General features: G+C 31.2%; 1 long non-coding RNA gene across 1 annotated transcript in view; it reads left to right on the forward strand.

Moving 5' to 3' along the window:
- The first annotated feature begins 4,999 nt into the window (after positions 1–4,999).
- The window catches only part of LOC127703063 (uncharacterized), a 71,990-nt gene continuing 55,409 nt past the window's right edge, over positions 5,000–21,580 (forward strand). Inside the window, exon 1 of the long non-coding RNA XR_007982648.1 lies at positions 5,000–5,130. This is a non-coding gene — a long non-coding RNA (uncharacterized LOC127703063). The remainder of the gene's footprint in view (positions 5,131–21,580) is intronic.

Genomic DNA, 21,580 nt, shown 5'->3' on the forward strand with positions numbered 1-21,580 from the left:
ATCCCCCCCATCTGTCGACAAATGACTCGTGTTTGTCTTTAGAAAGATATAAATATTCTAATATCTCCAGACGTCTTTTCAAAAATTTAAGAAAAGCTTGCACAGATATTAACAGTCTGTCTAATTGTGTGTTCTTTACATAATTAATGTAATACTTTGCCTGTAGAATACAATAATTTAAAACTAAGTTATCAGAATTCAATACACTAAAAATGACACTATCTTTATTATCATCCACAGTTTAATTATTGATTCCATTTTTTCTATGCATGTATCTAAATTAGAACAAACCATTTGTTCAAAAGCATTAAATTTTAAACCTAAGGTTTTAAAACCATCTGTCCATTTAATAGGAAGGGAACCTTCTTTGTTAAATTTATTTCTTCCAATCCATGTTGCTTCGGTTTTAGAAAAAATGACTTTTAACCCTGAACACTTCTCAAAATCGTTAAAGGAATCTAATAAAATTTGCGCGGAAAATGCATCTTTCAAAAAACAAGTGGTGTCATCAGCCAACTGTGAAATTTTTATTTCAGTGTTTTGGTCTTATTGGGTAGTTGTTTCATTGGCAGTCATAACGCATCTTACATGTTTTTTTTCCACCGGAACGCACACAGATGTATTCAAGGAAAAAACATTAACATTTTAAATCAACTCATCTCAGTTCCAGTCAGTGTATAGAAATAAAACTTTAAAGATAAGTGCGTCTGATTTATGGATTTAAATTCATCAGCTACATGTAAGTTAAACTAAAAAAAAGGAGATAAGTATGGAAAATGTGAAGAGCTATATGAACAGAAGGGACTACATATAGTTACCAATTCTATCAAAGGTCAACTTTGCCCGCACATATACACACAGCTAAATATCATCCGCATACACAAAGGGAGATCGCATCAAGGCAGAGGTTCACGCACACAATAGTTTAATCAAGACCCATCCAATTACAGAAATAACAATACACAATTAACACCATGTTACAATAGCATACAACACTGTTATATTTAATGTAGACTTTGGTAACATTACATATAAGATGAATAGTAGGTTACCACTTGTCAAAACTCGTAAAATTACTTTTAATAAACGATTCGAGAGATATAAAAGATGGAACCGAAGTCCATAAGATACATTAATGTAAGCATCAAATGCTCTACATGGATAATTCAAAGTGTCGATATAGACTTAGTAAAATATATCACAAAAGGAAAAGAGTACAACCTGTAAATCAATATATCAGACCACCTTGACCTTAGATGAATTTGGGTATTTGTTTCAGGTCCCTTTTGGTCATAAACTCTTACACCATGTACACAGTGTACGTATGTTTACATCCCTGGCCGTTAAATGTTTTTTTTTTCAGCGTTCCTGATGAAGGTAAATTCCGACGCTCCAAATTTATAAAGGTTATTCTTCTCCATTAAAATATAACACCTAATCGTGTTGGTCAACTAATTACAATGGTGTCAGTAAAGCTAGTATGATAACGATTAAAGAATGGCAATTTAGAATATCTTAAATGATAGTCCTTTTTAGCGAATGGTCAGATTAGAATCAAACAAAAAGTTTGATATGGTTGTCAATAATGTTAAATTGGATAGAAACTGTTTAAGTATACGTTATTTCATATCTAATGATTTCTTTGAAAATAAAATTTTAGAAAACTCCTAAAAAAATATTTACTTTCAACAGAACTTTAGTCGATTTGATGAAATATGCACCTGATTCTTAATGTAACTAAAGTAATGTTATCATTAGATATTTATTTTGTCTTATCAACCTTATTGTTTAAAATCGCGGACATTTAAATGAAAACAATCCTATCAAATTTCAATGTATTAAAAAAGCCATAGTTTTCGTGGCGTACATTACTTAAAGTGCAACAGACAGCATTTATGTATATATTCAATGACTCTACCATTTAAATCTTTATACCTCCCTATTTTGATAACACAGAACCACCTATTATTTTGTATACATACAAAAAACCCAGCAGAAGAGTCATTTTAATTATACGTCAGTAACATCAGACGTCAGTGTAGAAAATAATACTCCTCTAACTTGAGACTGTGAATCGTCGAATTTTAGATATGATCCCTATGGCCATGTTATTACTGGGGACCTGAATATCGTTGAAGACAGAGAGGTTAAATATTGTTTAAAAAAAAGACCAAAATATCGTCCTTCATCAAAATTAGATTGGAAACAGTGTCGTCAGGTCACAACAGACGCTCTTTCGTCATATTGTAAAAATTGGTGTAAACGGGAAAAATATAATAAAAAATCTCTTGATTCTTATCTAAATAAATGTATGATTGTTGTGGATATTCGAATATTAAATTTGAAAAATAATTCAGAAATAAATAAAATAGTACATAACACGGCTATTTCTAGAATAAGAAACAAACTTCAATTACTTTCAAAGAGGTTTGTGTTTGTACCTGCCGACAAAGAAACCAACAATGTGGTGGTCGTAAATACTACACGGACTTTCTTAAGAATGACATTTTAAATTCTTCTACATTCAAGTCCGTGCGCTCCACAGAGAGTCATATAGTAAACAATCATATCATAACCAAATCACAGCTTAAGGCCTCTTCTGAACATTTGAATGTCCCTTCTATGTATTGGTTACCTTAACTACACAAAAAAACCAGTAACATATCGTTTCATCTCGGCCTCTAGTAAGTGTTCTACAACTAATCTTTTAATTCTTTAACTAGTTCCTTAACTACTATCAAAGAACTAATCAGTAACTGTTGTAATAAAATATATGAAAATAGTGGAATTAACTATTTTTGGAGTGTAAAAAATTCATTGGAAGTTTTAGATAAATTACGTGCTTTTGATGGTCCTTTTGATTCTGTTGACAGTTTTGATTTTTCAACTTTTTACACTACACTACCACATAATCTTATCAAACAAAAGTTTTCCTATTTAATCCAATGGTCGTTTGGTAAATCCGAATGCAAATATATTTGCTGCAACTCATTTGAAGCCTTCTTCTCTAATGAGAAAGGTAAATATGCTAAATGTACTTACTAGGGGTGTGTTGACATGATTGAAGCTGTCAATTTTCTCCTTGATAATATTTATGTACGTTTCGGCATTAAAGTTTATCGAAAGGTTGTAGGTATTCCAATGGGCACCAATTTCGGCCCTTTACTAGCAGACTTGCTCTGGTATTGTTATGAATCACAGTTTATGACCTTACTCAGTAAAGACCCGTCTAAATTGCATTTAATTGATAAATTCAACAACACTTACCGTTATTTTGATGTTATTTTGTCGTTAAATAACCAACAATTTTATAAATATACTGCCGAAATTTACCCAAAGGAACTTACTTTGAATAAATCAAATATAAACGATAATAACTGTTCTTTATTAGATTTAGATATTTCAGTTTTACACGGGAATCTCTACACTAAAATTTACAACAAAAGGGACGAATTTTCGTTCCTTTTGTTAATTTTCCTTTTTGGACGATGATGCTACTTTGGCACCATCTTACTGTGTTTATATATCACAACTCGTTCGCTATGCCCGTGTCTGTTGTGACGTTTTGGATTTCAATGAACTTTATCCATATATTACTGGTAAATTATTAAGTCCGGGATTTCGTTACCACAAATTACTTAAAACCTTTACTCAATTCTTCCATGGATATAAACATTTGGTTTTGAAGTTTGGTTGTACAAGGTCATGTTTTTCTCTGACTGTTAATGACGTCTTTACACTAAATCCATTGGATGTTGGATGAGTACTGATTGATATTTTAGTCTTAGATGCATGATTTTTTATTTGTTGTTATTGGCTTTGAACTAGCTGTTAGTAACTGCAAGTACTCTCAGATATGTACTTAGTATCTTTTTGTTGTGGGGATGTATGAGTTCCCTCCCACGTCCACTGTTTTTGTTATATATATTTCTGTTTGTATCCATTTGATGAGTTAAGCCTTTTTCAACTGATTTTAATAGTTTGTTCTTATGTTGTACTGTTACATCACTGTCCCAGGCTAGGGGGAGGGTTGGGCGCCCGCTAACATCTTTAACCCCGCCACATTATGTATGTGGCTGTCCCAAATCAGGAGCTTGTAATTCAGTGGTCGTCGTTTGTTGCTGTATATCATATTTGTTTTTCGTTCATTATTTTGTACATAAATTAGGCCGTTAGTTTTCTCGTTTGAAATGTTTTACATTTGTCATTTCGGGGCCTTTCATAGCTGACTGTCCGGTATGTGTTTTGCTCATTGTTGATGGCCGTACGGTGACATATAGTTGTTAATTTCTGTGTCATTTGGTCTCTTGTGGAGAGTTGTCTCGTTGGCAATTTTACCACATCTTTTTATTTTTATATGAGATACTATATCAGAAAAATACACGTCTAACGTTAATGAAAACAACAAGATACACTTCATGTTATACATTTTGTGTAATATAAATGACGCACTGACTACTATGTTGATGATACCTTCGGGGTAAAGGATGTATTAAACCTAAACACATGCAGAGCTGTATGACCAAAAGAGACCTTAAACTAGCCTACGTAATGCCATTTATAAAAGGGGATTCCTAACCCAGGATAAAGGTGGGGGGGTGTTCCAACTATATGTCCCCATTCAAATGCATTGATCGTAAAAAAAGAAAAGGAGAAAAAAGCCAGTACAAAATTGTTACATGAAACCAGAATCTCTACTAGTTATTTAATAATTAGAATTCATGAAATAGAATGTTTAAAATGCGAAAGTAATTACACTGTTTTTTTTGTTTTTTTTAAACGGAAATAAATTTGTTGAAATCCCAGGGGCCAGTGTTTACAATACTCCATCGTCCAGGGTTCAACGATATAAAACAAGTAGTGTTTCTAAATTAAGTGCGTTAGTTATATTCCTATTCATTACACAAAAAAACCCAATCAAACAAAGATCTTTTAAAGTCATAAAATACAACAAAAGACACACTACAATCTTATTCGCTTTACCTTTACTAATAATTGCCATTTAAATGTTTTGTTTAGCTAAAACCTGCAGTACGTCGTAATGTGACTGTCAGTGATGTGCCCGATGTTTTTCTTTTAATAGTGGTTATTTCTTTTGGGGATTTATAATGTTCCAGATATGAAAAGAAGGTAAGTACAATATGATAAGTAAATAATTTATGGTATAGGGTTAACAATAACTTTGATGTTAACTGCATATTTTTCCTTTTGTAAAGATAATGACGTATCTATTGATTCAATTAAATTGTAGAGCTCCCGTTTCGCTTATATGACATCAATTGGCTAGAAGTCATACTATTAAGGCTTTTGTTTGATTAAATTTCGACATTTCCATATAACACATTTGATTATACTAAATGTGGTATTGTTATTGACATTTTATTTGTTTTCCAATTTTTATTGTACATTCCTAGTGTGACAAAATCTTCCCCTCATTGAATAACTGCAGTGTTATTCAGCACATTATGCATTGTAGGTACAACAAATATATTCCCAAACAACCTTTATAATGTTATAACTATGAAAACGATGTGTAAGGGTTTAGTTTTCTGTTTTACAAAAATGCCATTAACTGTTGAATATACCCATTCTAAACAGGTTTTTCTCTGTGTAGTAGGGACTGTGGGAAACAGTGGATTATGTCCGATTTTGATGATTCTTTGTAACGTTTGTCTTGTTAACGTTAATAATTTGCTGCACAAACACAAACACATTGCCCTTAGGCTTATGAATATTTTGCTATTGCACAAATATGAAATAAGAAAACATAAGAGATTTAGCATTTTATGCCCTGAATCTTTTAAGACAGGTATAAAGTCAACATAAAGGTGTTAAGCAGCAAAAAGTGCATTTATTTCAAATTTATTGAAACATTTAAGCTTTTGTGGAAAAATTCGTACTTTATACCAATCCCATTCAATCAACACATACAACTGATTAAAATGTGTCTATCGTTTACAAAGAATATTTTTATACAAAAAGCGCCTCCCATTTGATGATTATTCTATCATAAAAAAACAAATTACGCCGTCTATTTTTATCATGCTTACGTCGTCCATTTTATCTGAAAAAACAAAAAAGAAAAGAGCACTGATCATGTTAATTTCGAACATTTAAGGAAAGTATGGTGCTAACCTTACTAAGAATAATAGATATTATGGCATGTGAAATCAACAGCAAGAGAAACAAGCTATGAAATCATTTTGTTTTACAAGGTCTTTTGGTAATTTTGGTAAACCAAAACATAATTCATTTACATGGATTTGTGATCACTAAATATATGCAGTGAACAAAAACTGTTTGAGAAATAATACGGCGATGTTACTGACTTCTATAAAATAACATTGACAAAAAAGAATTCGCGTCTTCGTGATGTTCGTTTTTTTAAAAGCTAGGAACGTATAAATCAAACTTTATCAAAATAGTATTGTGGTGGCCCTTTTTGTACTGTGCGTAAATTAAGAGAATTTTGGCATGGTTTTAGAAATGCGGTTGTTAAACGATGGACTAAAATGAGAAAATAATGTATTATTAAACGGACAATTCTGAAAACAAACAATATTATCATAATAAAATGTGTAAGTTTATATTTTTGCGAAACTTACCTCGTTGCTATTATCGCAATAATGAAGAATGCAGCCATTTCTGAATTGACAGTAGTTAATTGTCATTTGAAACATATTTGTTGTGAATTTAACGCGTTATTTATTAAGAAAAGTAAAAGCCTATCAAATGATAAAAAAAGTTGCCATTATAACTATTATAACTTGTGATTTAAGACTTATAAATACCATTTTCCAATCATTTGTCTCTGAACATAAATTGCACTTTGCCGCCGCAAATTTCAAGTAATGTGTTTGAAAAATGTCATGCACACATCACTTTCTGTATGGTTCGTAGATGCGTGGTTGCACCATAATGAATTATTCATTAATTTAGAAAAAAACATGACAGAATGAGGTGTTGCAGAGCGAGTAATCACAATTCCTTTAATCCTTTTCTTTATATACGTATTACTGTCTAAGACCAGCATTGAATAAGTGTAGGTAAGAAATAAGTCTTTCGTGCCATGTCATATGCCCATTTTAACATAAAAGTTTAATGCTGCACCGCTTCTATCGTCAAGTTATATAATATTTATAATTTATCATACCTAATACACAATCAACACACTTTCAAGTGTAATCATTATACTATATTATGATATTCGAATCAAATGTATTTTTCAATATCATTCAACACCGTTTTTTGTTCTCAAATTTTAAGAAAATGAAAACGATAAATTAAAAATCAAATATGAAATTAAAAAAAAAAAAAATACCGGTAAACAATAAAATACTTTAGATTACAATCTTCACAAAAAAATTAGTGTATGCGAAGAGAAGACTGAATTCAGAATTCGTTAAAGGTTTGAAATATCTATTAGCAACTGTATGATCTGGTTTTGTTTTGTTATAAATGTTCTTTCTTGTCAACTTTAACATGAAGGCTAAAATTGTTGAAAATATTTGCGTCTTTATTCTCTATAATTTACACTTCAAATTGGATGTAACCTATTCAAAGACAGACATTCTAGATGTAAATGATTACAGTGAAAATCACGTTTACGGACAATCCAAAGTAAAATATCGTTTAAATGGAATATAACACTAGATATAATCACCGACATTGGTGTCATACTGTCACGATACAGTTGTTTCCTTGTTAGAAGATTGTATTGTTTTTGTTCAACTGAATAGTTTCCTTGTTAGCAGATTGTACTGTTTTCTTTCAATGGCACAACAAAGTTTAGTATCGTGTTTCGGTGTAAATAGAAGTACATAGTTTCTTAAGAACAATTAAAAAAACAAAAATATTCTATCAGAAGATAAAGTACTACAAAAATTTACCTTCTTTGTGTGTCTTTGTTTAAACACTTGAATACCAGAACTTAGAGCACTGTTGCTGACTAATCATTTATCGGTTACAGCATGATATATATACTCGATAGAAAATTACTAAACATATCTTTGGTTTTACTGTGTTTCAGTCAATAAAATACTCTCGTTTGCAACCCCCCTAAAAAAATGGGAAAAAAGCGAATAAGATGTATCCAGTCTCCTTATCTGTAACTATGAATTACCAATATTTATATTTTGCACAACTTAGATATATGATTTTAAAGGAACATGTATGCCCAATTGAATTTGGAAGCCTTTCTATGTTTCTGAATTGATAATACTAATTATCAGGAAAACAGCTAAACTGATTTTATTATCCCACCAATGGCATATGGAATTTTGACTATTTTGGGACGGTTTTTTCTATGTGTTTGCTTTTGAGATATGTTTTATTTTCCGTCAAATTAAAGTTTAGTTTCAGACATTCTTTTTCCAAAAGTTTTGTTCTTCATCTTCATATTTGATTTATGTTTTGTGAGTTAGTTTGATATAGTTTATCTTTTATTCACTTTGTTTTTGTTGTATGACAAATGAATTTTGTTTATTACGACAAAAATGCCAATCTTACTCGCCATCGCACTTCCATGAATAGACACGCTGTTTAACATACTAGTAGTTATTGGAAACAATGTTTATAATCTTTGTTGTCTTTGGTTTTGGGTTTGCCGATTAAAATACTTTGCACTTCAAACGAATCAAAGGTATTAATTATTAATTTTTCAAGATAGCTTCTCAAAAACGATAAATGTTAGAACCTCTACTTGAATAACAACACTCATGCATAGCCTAATTGCGTACTACGTAAAATTCTGCAATTTCAAGCATTCATAGCTATTTTGTCTTAAGGTCAAATAAAATGGCACTAATTTCATGTAAACAATATACTTGACCCTGACTTGTGCTGAAAAATTCAACATACCTCTAATTGCATATTAGAGAGTACTGGTTCTGAGAAGTTAAGTAGTACAAAAACCGGTACTGATCTAAACAACAGGGCAAATATGCCCTCTTATCATAATTTCATATATCTTTATATCATCAATAAGAAACTTTCTTCAAGGGTTCTTCAGTAATCTTAGGTCCTTAAGCGTTCATTTCATGCCAGAATTATACCCAAATAGTTTACTTATTAAGAAAGTCACAGATATGCGTATAGGGACTTTTTTTTTAAATATGTACTACTTTCTTGTATGTTCTTTCAGACCGGGCCCGATTGAGTGATTCTATGCCTTTAACAGCAGTAAACTTTGTATAATGACATCTGCTTTACCTCATTACCTACTATGATCTATTCTAGCAAAGAAAAACCCACAAAGCTTTTGTCCAAACACTATTTCATTGAATTCAAGCTCAAAATAGACCGGTAGTAACAGATGCTATATGCAAAGCAAATTGCAAATGAATGAAAAATATAACCAATATGAGACTCTTTCCATTATTACCAGTTCTTATGTGTTACTATTTACTCAAATAACAATGTTCTTACCTATATTTCTTATTCTTATCAGATATTGTTCATTGAATATAAATAGAGGTATATTGATGTATCAAATACTCGTATGAAGTGTGTTAAATCCCTTGCATAATTAGCTATTCTTGTTGATTTCATGATAATGACATAAATATATCTTTTGTGTGGCATGTTGACTTACAATTTAACAATATCAAATGTTTCAATGAGAAGTGAATTATTTCTTTAAGTCAATGAAAAATGTGCCTTTCAGCGTCTCATGTAAGCAAAAATTGTAGATGTGCCTAAAAGAAGTGCCCCAGCCCCGTGCCAGTAATACATTCAAAAATCAAAAATTGTTGCTGATTTTAATAAATAATGGTAATCTCGAACCAACTGTGATAACTAGGTTTTTCTTATAAAAGACAACTAACCTTCATTTTCATAATTTGCTCAGGTGCACAAGATTCAATCATTCATATATCACTCTGACAACTTCTAAAATAAAGTATAGACATTGAGTTAAGATGCCCAATTCATTCCAGGCGGTAATGGTAGCTTTGTTCTACATATGAAGGATATCCCTATGATTGTTGAACTAGATATTATATAGAATGATGGACATTTCTATGATTGTTGAACTTGGGAATATATAGAATGATGGATATTATGATTGTTGAACTAGAGACTATGTAGAATGATGATATCCCTATGATTATAGAACTAGAGAATATATAGAATGATGGATATTATGATTGTTGAACTAGAGACTATGTAGAATGATGATATCCCTATGATTATAGAACTAGAGAATATATAGAATGATGGATATTATGATTGTTGAACTAGAGACTATGTAGAATGATGATATCCCTATGATTATAGAGTGTTTGAGAACGTTATTGTAATAATCCTTGGGAATGCCTGGAATGTTAAACAAAACTATAACAAATTACTGAATCAAAACATTGTATGATGTAGATTCAAATAACCTAAATGATTCGGGTCAATGTTGAATATTAAAAATTTAAGCAACATAGTTTACATGATTTAAACTAAAAACATCAGTGGAAATACGTAACACACGTTTTTGCTATTCATGACTAAAGTATTGTCTAATTAAGAAGAAGAAAAAAAGAGATAGAATGAGTTGTTGCAGAGCGAGAGATGACAGTTAATTTAATCCTTCTCTTTATATAACTATTAGAGTTCTATACCAAAGATGAATCAGTGTATGAAGGAACTAAGTTTTGCATGCCATGTCATATGCCAATTTTAACATAAAAATGTTAAACCTCTTTCACCTTCAAATTATATACTATTATTATTATATAATACCTAATACACAATCAACATACTTTCAAGTGTAATCATTATACAATATGATTATATTTGAATTAAACGCAGTTTTGAAAATCGTTCAATATCGTGTTTTGTTCTCAAAAAAAAAAAAAGAATCTGAAAAAAGATAATTGAGAAGTCAAATATGAAATAAAAAAAAATACAGGTTCACAATAAAATACTTTTGATGACAAACTTCACAAAAAAATAGTGTATTTGAAGAAATCAGTGAATTCAGAAGTCGTTAAAGTTTGAAATATCTATCTACGGAATAAAACACTAGATATAATCACCGCTATTGGCGTCATACTGTCACGAGACTGTAGATTTCTTGTTAGTAGATTGTATTATTTTATTTCAATTGAATAGTTTCCTTGTTAGCAGATAGTATTGTTTTCTTTCAATGGCGCAACAAAAGTTGAGTATCGTGCTTCGGAGTAAATAGAAATACAAAGTTTCTTAAGAACAATTCATTTAAGGATGTTCGCTTCTCTTGTTTTTGATAGTTTGCCTGATATTCGGAATCCACTGCTTTTATCCATGTAGTGCCATTACAAAATTTTGCCCGCTAATCCCTACTTTTCTTTTCATAATTTTATAACATATAGTTTAAATATCCATATTTTAAAATCTTATAAAATCCTTGTTATTTTTTTTATAGTTTTTGAATGAAAAAAGGTGCCAATGATAAATGGACGGAAAATCTAGAGAAAATCATTTCCCGCCAAACTTTGAAAGGCTTATATTTCGAAAACAAGCACACGGACCCTACATTTTTTTCTGCTTTTTTAGTTCCTTTATTTATAAACTATCAATTTATAACAGTCTTTTAAAAAGCTTGTTATTTTGAAACAGAGTAGCGAACATCCTTTACATTCAATAAACAAAAATATTTGATCAAAAGATGAAATACTACAAAAAAATTACTTTTGTGTTTGTTTGTTTAAACACATTAAAACCAATAGTCTAGCTGATTCATACATATTTTTGGAAGAATTGAGGGTTTGATGATAAAAGAATGAAATTTTGCACAATTGTAGATATATATTTAGTAGTCAATTTAAGTTATGAACCCACTCTGAAAATTTAATATGGCCGCCATTTTAAAGATGTCTGCAATTTGTCCATATTTCACAACCATATATAATTTAATGCAAATCATATTCAAACCAAATTATTTAAACACATAAGAAATGTAATCCAAAGTCATGACGATATATAAAACTTTTCATTTTATTCAAAATGGAGAAAATTTCAAAATGGCCGCAAGAAAGTGAAAATGAATAAAATTAAGACAAGGCTTTACTGACATTACTTTTATCGAATTGAATTTTGCAGTTCATACGATATGCTAGGGATTGCTTGCAAAACAATGTAATAAAAGATTCAATAAATTGAAACATTCGAAGGTTTTCAGAACGCCATCAGGATTTTTGTTACCGTTGAGTACCGTCTGAATCACAAATGATAATGAATATATTCCACTTCTACTTGCCACAATCATGTCTTTTTCCTCGAATGTGGTAACATCAGGATGATCACCGAATTTCTACTTGCAATGAGTAACATCACGAGAGCTACCAGTTAGCTTGAAACTACACACCCTTCCGGGACACCTGCAATGTCTTGTGTTGTCAACTAGTGAAAGTACAAGCATGGGAAACTACATTTCATTTCAAACGTTCACATTTGGTGAAGTTTTGGATAGTTTACATGAACCAATGGTTTTTACGTGTGATTCTAAGGGTTAAAAAGAGACATTTATACAAACCAATATTATATAATATATATGCTTAATTACTAGTTATGGCTCATTAATCTATTCAAACAAGAGCACCAAGTCAAGTGTCACTTGTTGAACAGGAACTGCTGACCCTGCTTGAGCACCTGCAATCCTCCCCGGTTTTTTAGTGGGGTTGGTGTTGCTCAATTGTTAGATAATTTTGTAGTAATTTCTTGACTGTTGTTAGTCTTATCTTTCCTTTTTTCCACTTTAGTATCTGTCTTGTCTTACTAATGATTTTTGAGTACCTAATTCTCTTCTCCCCCTTTTTTATCATCTAAACAGCAACATCTTTTCAATGCAATTTTCAAAATGTTTCCTAAGAACAGCCCATTAAGTATTTGCCCTATTCCACAACACATGTTAAACAGCACTGTACATAACATCATTGTCCTCGCGCGTTTTCGTCTACCGTGACATCCGTTTTATATATGTTAATCACATTTTATTAGCTCATTAAAAACTGCTGAAAACCTTAGTGATAAATGTCCAATAGTGTATACTTTTAGTATGCCATCCACATTCACTCGAAGTAGCACTCTGGGTATAAGGCCGAAACGTTCCCCTGCCTAAAGCTTTCACATGATTTGAGAATGTTGTTTGTTTGACTTTAAACCGTTCCTGATGTAGAACATCATGTGGTTTACTTGATCACGTTATATTAATTCAAAGGTGGATTGAAACTATGGCCATTTCTAGACAAAACACCATTTAATACGGTAGGTGTGCGATATTGATGGTCAATCTGATTACCCCACATTCTACTCATGGGCTTTATGTTTGCAACGCTTAAACTGTATAGTTAAATGGCATTATATCGCGCATGGGTACTGGAAGCCATAATTATGATGAAAAAATTCAAAGAACCAACGAATAAGCAGTATAATGGAAACTGTATACACCCTGAAGGAACATTCTCTTAATTATCTCACATTTACATGTCAGTTTCAATCTTTAATGTTACAGACCAGTTGTGGTTAAGTATACTCTCAATTTCCCTGTAGTTTCTACATTCTGTGAACATCACATAGTTCTCACCAGGGTCTCGTTCCTCAGTAAAAATTTGTAAGGATCCTTGCATAAGAATAAAAGTACACCTACTGTAACCTCATGGAAATGTCTTTTTCATGATGCAGGAGAGCCTCTAAAAAAGAATCTGCTGTTCATGAAGTACTATGTTTCCTTGATTGAACACTTGTTCAACCACTGTTTAATAACCAATCTCATAAGGTTCTCAACGATGTCATTTCTATATCATGTATATGAAGACCTGAAACTAAACTATGTTTTTGTTCTGCTAGAAATATGTTTGCCCAGTTCCAGTGTTCCAATTTTGCAAAAGGAAAAAAAATGACTAATTATACCAGGTTGACATACATGTATTTCTGGTTAGACAATTGACAGAGTGCATGTCCATAAAACGGTAATTTTTAGATGTAAGTATGAAACGCATGGTTATATTTGGTTACTATCAAGGATATATCTTAATCTATAATATAATACAAGCCCAAATTATTATTCTATAATATATATATATACTAATTTATAGCAATAATACGAACAGTTGTTCTGGCGTATAATATTTTAGTCAAAGTACCCGAAATTATAAGGGAAATGCATATCAAAGCATAAGGTTATGACGAATTTGCCAAGTTAGACTAAACAAATGCTTAAATTTTGGAAGTGTCGTACTATATTTCATAGATGGAATCTTCTAGTACTGTAGATACATAGATAATTAAGTCATTCATAAACGACATACATTAATTGTACATTTGGTCATTTAGTACCTTCTTTCCAGGTCCTAGGATACAGAAGAAGGCCTGTATACCTTAAGAAATGATTTTAGTTCAGTTGAATGTAATATTAAAGAAGAATACAGAAAACAAACATAAGTAAAATTGAAATGGATAGCGTCGCATTTTCCTCAATGGAATAAATCGACTGCATCAGAATATTTGGCCAAATTATTATCAACTAATGTTTTAATGACTGTGGAAAACACTTTTGCCTAAATCATATCTTTTTGAACTACATAGCATATGTAGCTTTTTCAAGTATCGTTTTCATACAAACAGGTTGTTGCGGTTGCAAGCACTGGCTTTGTTAATGGCATGGCAAGCCTAATATTACTGCAATTATAGGGCACTTAGTTTTACAGAATGTACGTCAAAACAAAACACTTTGTAACCTTCTACGAGGGATATTTGTTGATTCTGATAATTTATGGTGGCCATCTTGGAAAAAGCCTCCATATTAAAATTTCATTGTGGGTTCATAGATTATATTGTTGGAAGCACTCACCAAAACTAACATGACACATTTGAACTTATACATGTTATATAAGGGATATTTGTTGATTTAGATATTTTGTGGCGGCCATCTTTGAAAACGCCGTCATATTGAAATTTCAAGGTGAGTTCATTGTTAATATTTTTCGAAACACCCAACACTACTGCCATGCCAAATTTGACCTTAAATGTGACCTTATATACGTGATATATGTTTTATTTTTATATTTTATGGCGGTCATCTTGGAATTAGCCGCCATTTTGAAATTTCAAGGTTGGTCCATAGCTACTATTGTTTGAAACACCCAGAACTACTACCATGCCAAATTTGGTGCTTTTATCACCAAACCAACAATTGTATCACCAATCTGCTAGACTACGACACTTAGAGGACAGTTGCTGACAAATAATTTATCGGTTACAACATGATATACATGATATATATACCCGATAGAAATTTACTCAACATATCTTTGGTTTAACTGTCTTTCAGGCAATAAAATAGTCTCGTTTGCACCCCCATAAAAACAATTCAATAAAATGATAAACAAGCGAATAAGATATATCCCGTCTCCTGATATGTAAATTATCAATATTTATATTTTGCACAACTTAGATGTTTGATTTTTTTTTTAAGAAGCCGTCCTATGTTCCTGAATTGATAATACTATTTCGAAAACCGCTGCACTGATTTGATTATGCTACCATTGGCTAATGGGATGTTTTTTTTTCTATCTGTTTGCTTTTGCTATATGTTTTATTTTCGCCAAATTAATGTTTTTTAACATTCTCTCTTCCAAAATGTTTTGTTTTTTCATCTTCATATTTGATTTATGTTCTGTGAGTTAGTTTGATATAGTTTATCTTTATTTTCTTTGGTTTTGTTCTATGACGAATCAAGTTTTATTTATTACTACAAAAATGCCAATCTCACTCGCCTTCGCACTTCTATGGGTAGACACGCTGTTTAACATAATTATTGGAATCAATGTTTATTTTCTTTGTAATCTTTGGTTTTGAGTTTTGCTGATTTAGGTACTCTGCACTTCAAACGAATCAAAGGTATACATTATTCATGTTATTAAATTGTCAATATAGATACTCAAAAATGATTAATGCCAGAACCTCTTCTTGAATAAAACCACTTATTCATAGCATCATTGAGTACTATGTGAAATTCTGCAATTCCAGCATTCATAGCTTTTTTGTCTTAAGGTCAAATAAAATGACACTCATTTCATGTGAAAAATATACCTTACCCTGACTTGTGCTGAAACATACCTTTAATTGCATATAAGTTAGCACTGGTTCCAGGAAGTCTAGTAGTACAAAAACAGGCATCGGCATACAGGTTTGAAGCATCCATGGCTACTACCTTTGAAATATAAAGCTTTAAAACAAATAGTTTACGCCGTCGCTGTTGGATTGTTATCCCTACGTCTCCCACTCTACGACAAAAAAAAACAGTTGAAAAGGTCTGAACTCATAAAATCGAACAAAACTGTTATGAACAACACTCATATTGTGAATTGTGAAAAATACAGGTATTTCATTTTTCAACTTTGATTCTGAACTAAATCTTACCATATATTAGCTAAGATAGGTCTCAGTAGTCGAACTACTGCATCACTAGCCTGTCAACACTGAGGTTGTGAGTTCGAATCACGCATATGTCAGGTGTCAGTTTTCCTAGGAAGGTCGGTGGATCTTTCCAGGCACTCCGGCTACTTCAAACCAATAAAAAATGACAGCCATGAAATATCACTCTAGTGCTGAAAGTGGCGTTAAACACCAATCAATCAATCAATCAATGGTAACTAAGTTCATGTTATATTGCTTTGATCAACTGATGTTAATGATTAACTTATCAGTGCGTCTGTTATACTTTTAATCTATATGTGTATTATCAGTAACATTGTCCTTTTTTTTCGTAATTGTAACATGCTATTGGAAATAAATTGTATTGGATTATTTCAAATCCTTCTATGAATTTAACTGACACGAGTCTTAAACAAAAACACATGTAGAAATAGCAAAATTTTTACTGAATTTTATGACATCATGTTGAATGTTATATTTAGATCCCTTGCCCATACAGTATATATAGAATAACTACTTTTGAAATTCGAAAACCAACAATATATAGGAGTAATACCACCGTTGTGATTCCCCTTTTAGTCTTTGTTAAATTGGCATCTTTCAAAAAAATATGCAGAAAAAGTTTTATCTTGTCCAGTACTACAGTAAAAATTTCACATAGCATTTCATTGTATACAAGATGATAACCATTATCAGAGGTAAACCAATTAAATGTTCACTCCTTTTTTCATGTTAACAAACTGAAGTAACCATGTCACCTCAAGTTTCCAAAATATTTTATAGAAACACCAAATTAAAAAAGAATGGTGCTTTGAAACACCAAGATATATGTTTATGACTGATTCAGAATTGTTTTCTGAAATAAAATGCACCGCTCATTTCCTATACCTGGCAAATTCAAGGGAATATTTTTCTCGATCCTTTTACATATGAAAATGAATGTGACGTTCTAAGATTTGGTGGTATTACACCTACATAATGAGTGTTCAAATACCATTATAATCCACAAGTGCATGTAGTTCATGAGTGAATTATGAATGTTTTTTAGTCACAAGTTATAAATTTTCAGTATAATTCAAAAGTGAGTTATTCTGTCAAAACCATATATTACATAGATTGTAATTAAGATACTCAATAAAACACAGCCAATTATGTTTCCATGTCATAATGAACAGCTATTTGTATAACTTGACAAAGTTAACAAAAGAATGGTTGTATTACTTCCTAGAGTACAGCATGTATAATATCACAGCATTTTAGTAGCTATCAATGTAATTCAATTAACACACGTTTTTAGTCGATTGTATGTGCTTTCTATATAAATGTTCACATTTTTTGATAAAATTCAATCAGCAATATTTCTGAAAATGAAAGAGTTACATTTGTAAATGCATTATGTTTTCGATGTTCGGTTATAGTTCAACAAGCCAAAGTTGTATGCAACATTTTTACCAAAATCTGTGAAATAGCCCATTTACTGTTCCTTGACCTTAAATTTGAAGCTTTGACTATAGTGACAAATACTGTACGATATACACGTATACATTTCAATATACATGTGAATATTTGTCCAATACATAATGTATATACATTCAGTTTGATACACTATTCATACACTAGTAGTCCAAATAATTATGACGTCTTGAAAGGATATTTTAATATTTTGCTGTGACGCCTTCCTTCTTGTAGTAAGGCGTCAAAGCAAAAGATTCAAATAGCCTTTCAAGACATCATAATTATTTGGACTTATACACTAGGGTCTAATACAGAAAATTGTGAATTGGGTTCTGTATAACATTTTTATCACAATGATAATTGTGATTTCGGATAATTCAATATTGTAGCAATATCAGAAACAGTGATTTCACAAACCATGGTTTCAAAAATTTTTTTTTTAAATATACCCTTCCCAAATTTGTGTATTTTGAGTTATCAATGGTTCAACTATTAAAAAACTATTTTAGTCATGTATGGTAAATCTGGGTTGAACATTTTCAAAGCTTTTAAAACAGGGCAAAATTGGAGTCCCAAAAGGCAAGAAATTTGACACTTTTGGGGGATAAGTTCTTGACATAACTGCTGAATAATACATTTTTCTAAATACATTTTTCAAATATGTCATAACCATACTTACTCATGACAACAAACACAATTTTCTTTTTTTATTTTCTAAAAGACCATATACATCCAATTGTAATTGCATATTTTACTTACAAAAATAGACCATAAAGTGTCCAAGAAGTTGCAATAGCAACCACAAAATTTGATGTGGAACATGATGCATATTTTGATATATCTCAATGGTTAGAACATTTTTACAAAGTATGAACCAATTCTGTGACTTGCCATTTGTACATAATAATGATGCTTACAGAAAATTACTCTTAATAGCTCCATAGTTTATACACCTTTATAACATGGTCCTCTGCTCTCCGAGTCAGCACAAATGGTTAAGCTCAGTATCTTGTTAAAGATTGAAACATGTCCAATATATGTACAGAGATTTTTTTTTAACGCTCTTCTTTTGATTTCCTCACTGTGAGGCGCATTAGGGATATTGACCTTTATTGAAATCTGTATTTCTGATTTTTCCAAATAGTCTTGTGTGATCTACCGTGTGTATGACTTTCTGAAGAAATCTGTGTGTTTTTGTCAATTAATGAAAGAAAAGAAGGTTGTTTCAGTACTATAAGACATTGACCCTAATATCGCTATAACTAATACAAGTAATTCTGAATACAATATGTAAGTATAAATGTTTTTCTTCCAGTATTCATTCATAAGTCACAATATGGATGAAACATCTGATGATAACCTTTAATTACAATATACAGACCCTAAAGCATTTAAAAAAATCTGTTGTTTAAATGTGAATTTTAACTCAGAAGTAATTCAAAAATGTAGATTTTGACAACAAAAAAAAATACTGAAAAATTGTTACCACTGGAAGTCTATTATTTTTAACCTTAACAACCACTTAAAATTGCTGTGAACATCATTGTAATCATATAATTAAAAGCGAAATGAAGTGGAAATTTTAAAAACTTGTCCTTACACATAATTCTATTTACAAAAAATAAATTTAGATGTATTTCAGTGAAAACCTTTTAAATTTTCAATGAGGAATGCAAATTTGGTTTTGAAGTAAACAGTATGACACGTATCATGATGCCATTAAATAAGGACTTCTCAAATAAAGCTAAGCACAGTTTACAGTTTTGCATAACGAAGGATGGCCTAATTGGTTTACCTCAAACATTGATAGACTGTGGAGCCGAAACGATCAGTAACTATGCATTTTTAAATACTATCAAGATCATAGCATCAGTTTTTATATCGGCATATTTTTAACATATTGACTGTAATTTCAATTGCATAAATACAATAAATATACAATTAAGAGCTTGCTTAATAAAATAAAGTGCTTAAGTAAAGTTAAGAATAAAGTAATTCAGAACTTTTTAAAACCTCTTATTTTTCGTCTCATGTTAAACTGGAATGTTACAAGAGCAACACGATGGGTGACACATGTGAAACAGAATCTGCTTACCCTTACGGAGCACATGATATCACCCAATTTTTTTTGGTGGGCTTCGTGTTGCTCAGTCTTTAGTTTTATATGTTGTGTTTTGTGTACTATTGTTTGTTTGTTTGTCTTTTTCCTTTTTTTTTGCCATGGCGTTGTCAGTTTATTTTCGAGTTATGAGTTTGAATGTCTCTTTGTTATTTTTTGCCTCTCTTTTATGTCGGAAACTGAACTACGACAAAAAATAGATCAGGTTGTGTTATTATTTCATATGAATACAAACTGTATAATCGAAAGGAAAAAACTCAAATTCTTGAAAGTATTATCACAGAAAAGAGCTTCACAACATTCATTTGAACCTTTTTATGAGGAGCAACCAGCAGTAGCTTTATAGCTGAACAATTGAAGAACTGTGTTATAAAAAGGTTTACCCTTTATAGCTTGCTGTTCGGTGTGAGCCAATACTCCGTATTAAAGGCCGTACCTTGACCTAGAATGGTTTACTTTTATAAATTGTTACTTGGATGGAGAGTTGTCTCATTGTCAATCATACCACATCTTCCTATATCTATTAACCCTCTCCCTCTTTCACAGAGAAAAGATACCATCTTGTGGTTTGTAGCTGTGCATCAAAATGAAGCAATTCATGCGTTTCTTAAAATCATTTTGTTTGTTTATTTGATTATTTTTATTTAATGACCAGCTGCTAATTATTGGACAAATTAGAGGTATATTGATGTACCAGTTACTCGTATGAAGTGTGTTATTTCCCTTGCATTATCAGCTATTCCTGTCCATTTAATGATAATTGCATAAATATGTCTTTTGTGTGGCATGTTGACGTACAATTTAACAATATTGAATGAATCCCTTCTTTAAGTCAATGACATGTGCCTTTCGGCGTCTCATGTAAACACAGATTTTGATTGTGCCTAAAGAAAGCGCTCCAGTCCCGTGCCAGTAATACATTAAAAAATCAAAAAATGTTGCTGATCTTAATAAATAATGGTTATCTATGTGACAACTAAGACAACTAACCTTCACTTTAATAATTTGCGCAGGTGCACAAGATGCAATAATTCATAAATCAGTCTGACAACTTCTAAAATTAAGTTCACAAATTGTGTAAAGAAGCGCAATTCATTTCATGTAGGCGGTAATGGTAGCCTGTTATACATATGATGGATATCCATATGATTGTAGAACTAGAGAATATGTAGAATGACGGATATCACTTTGATTGTAGAACTAGAGAATATATATAATGACTGATATCCCTATGATGGTAGAACTAGCGACTATGTAGAATGATGGATATCCTTTGATTATATAGCACTAGAAAATATATAGGATGGTGGATATCCCTATTATTGTAGAACTAGAGAATATGTAGAATGATTGATATCCATATGATTGTAGAACTAGAGAATATATAGATTGATGGACATCACTGTGATTGTAGAACTAGAGATTATATAGAATGATGGACATGACTGTGATTGTTGAACTCGAGACTATGTAGAATGATGGATATCCCTATGATTGTAGAACTAGACAATATATAGAATGATGGATATAACAATAATTGAATAACTAGAGAATATATACAATGTTGGATATCACTATACATGCGCTATAGTTGTTATACTA

Source organism: Mytilus californianus, unplaced genomic scaffold, assembly GCF_021869535.1.
Source record: "Mytilus californianus isolate M0D057914Y unplaced genomic scaffold, xbMytCali1.0.p SCAF_5, whole genome shotgun sequence".
Classification (NCBI taxonomy): domain Eukaryota; kingdom Metazoa; phylum Mollusca; class Bivalvia; order Mytilida; family Mytilidae; genus Mytilus; species Mytilus californianus.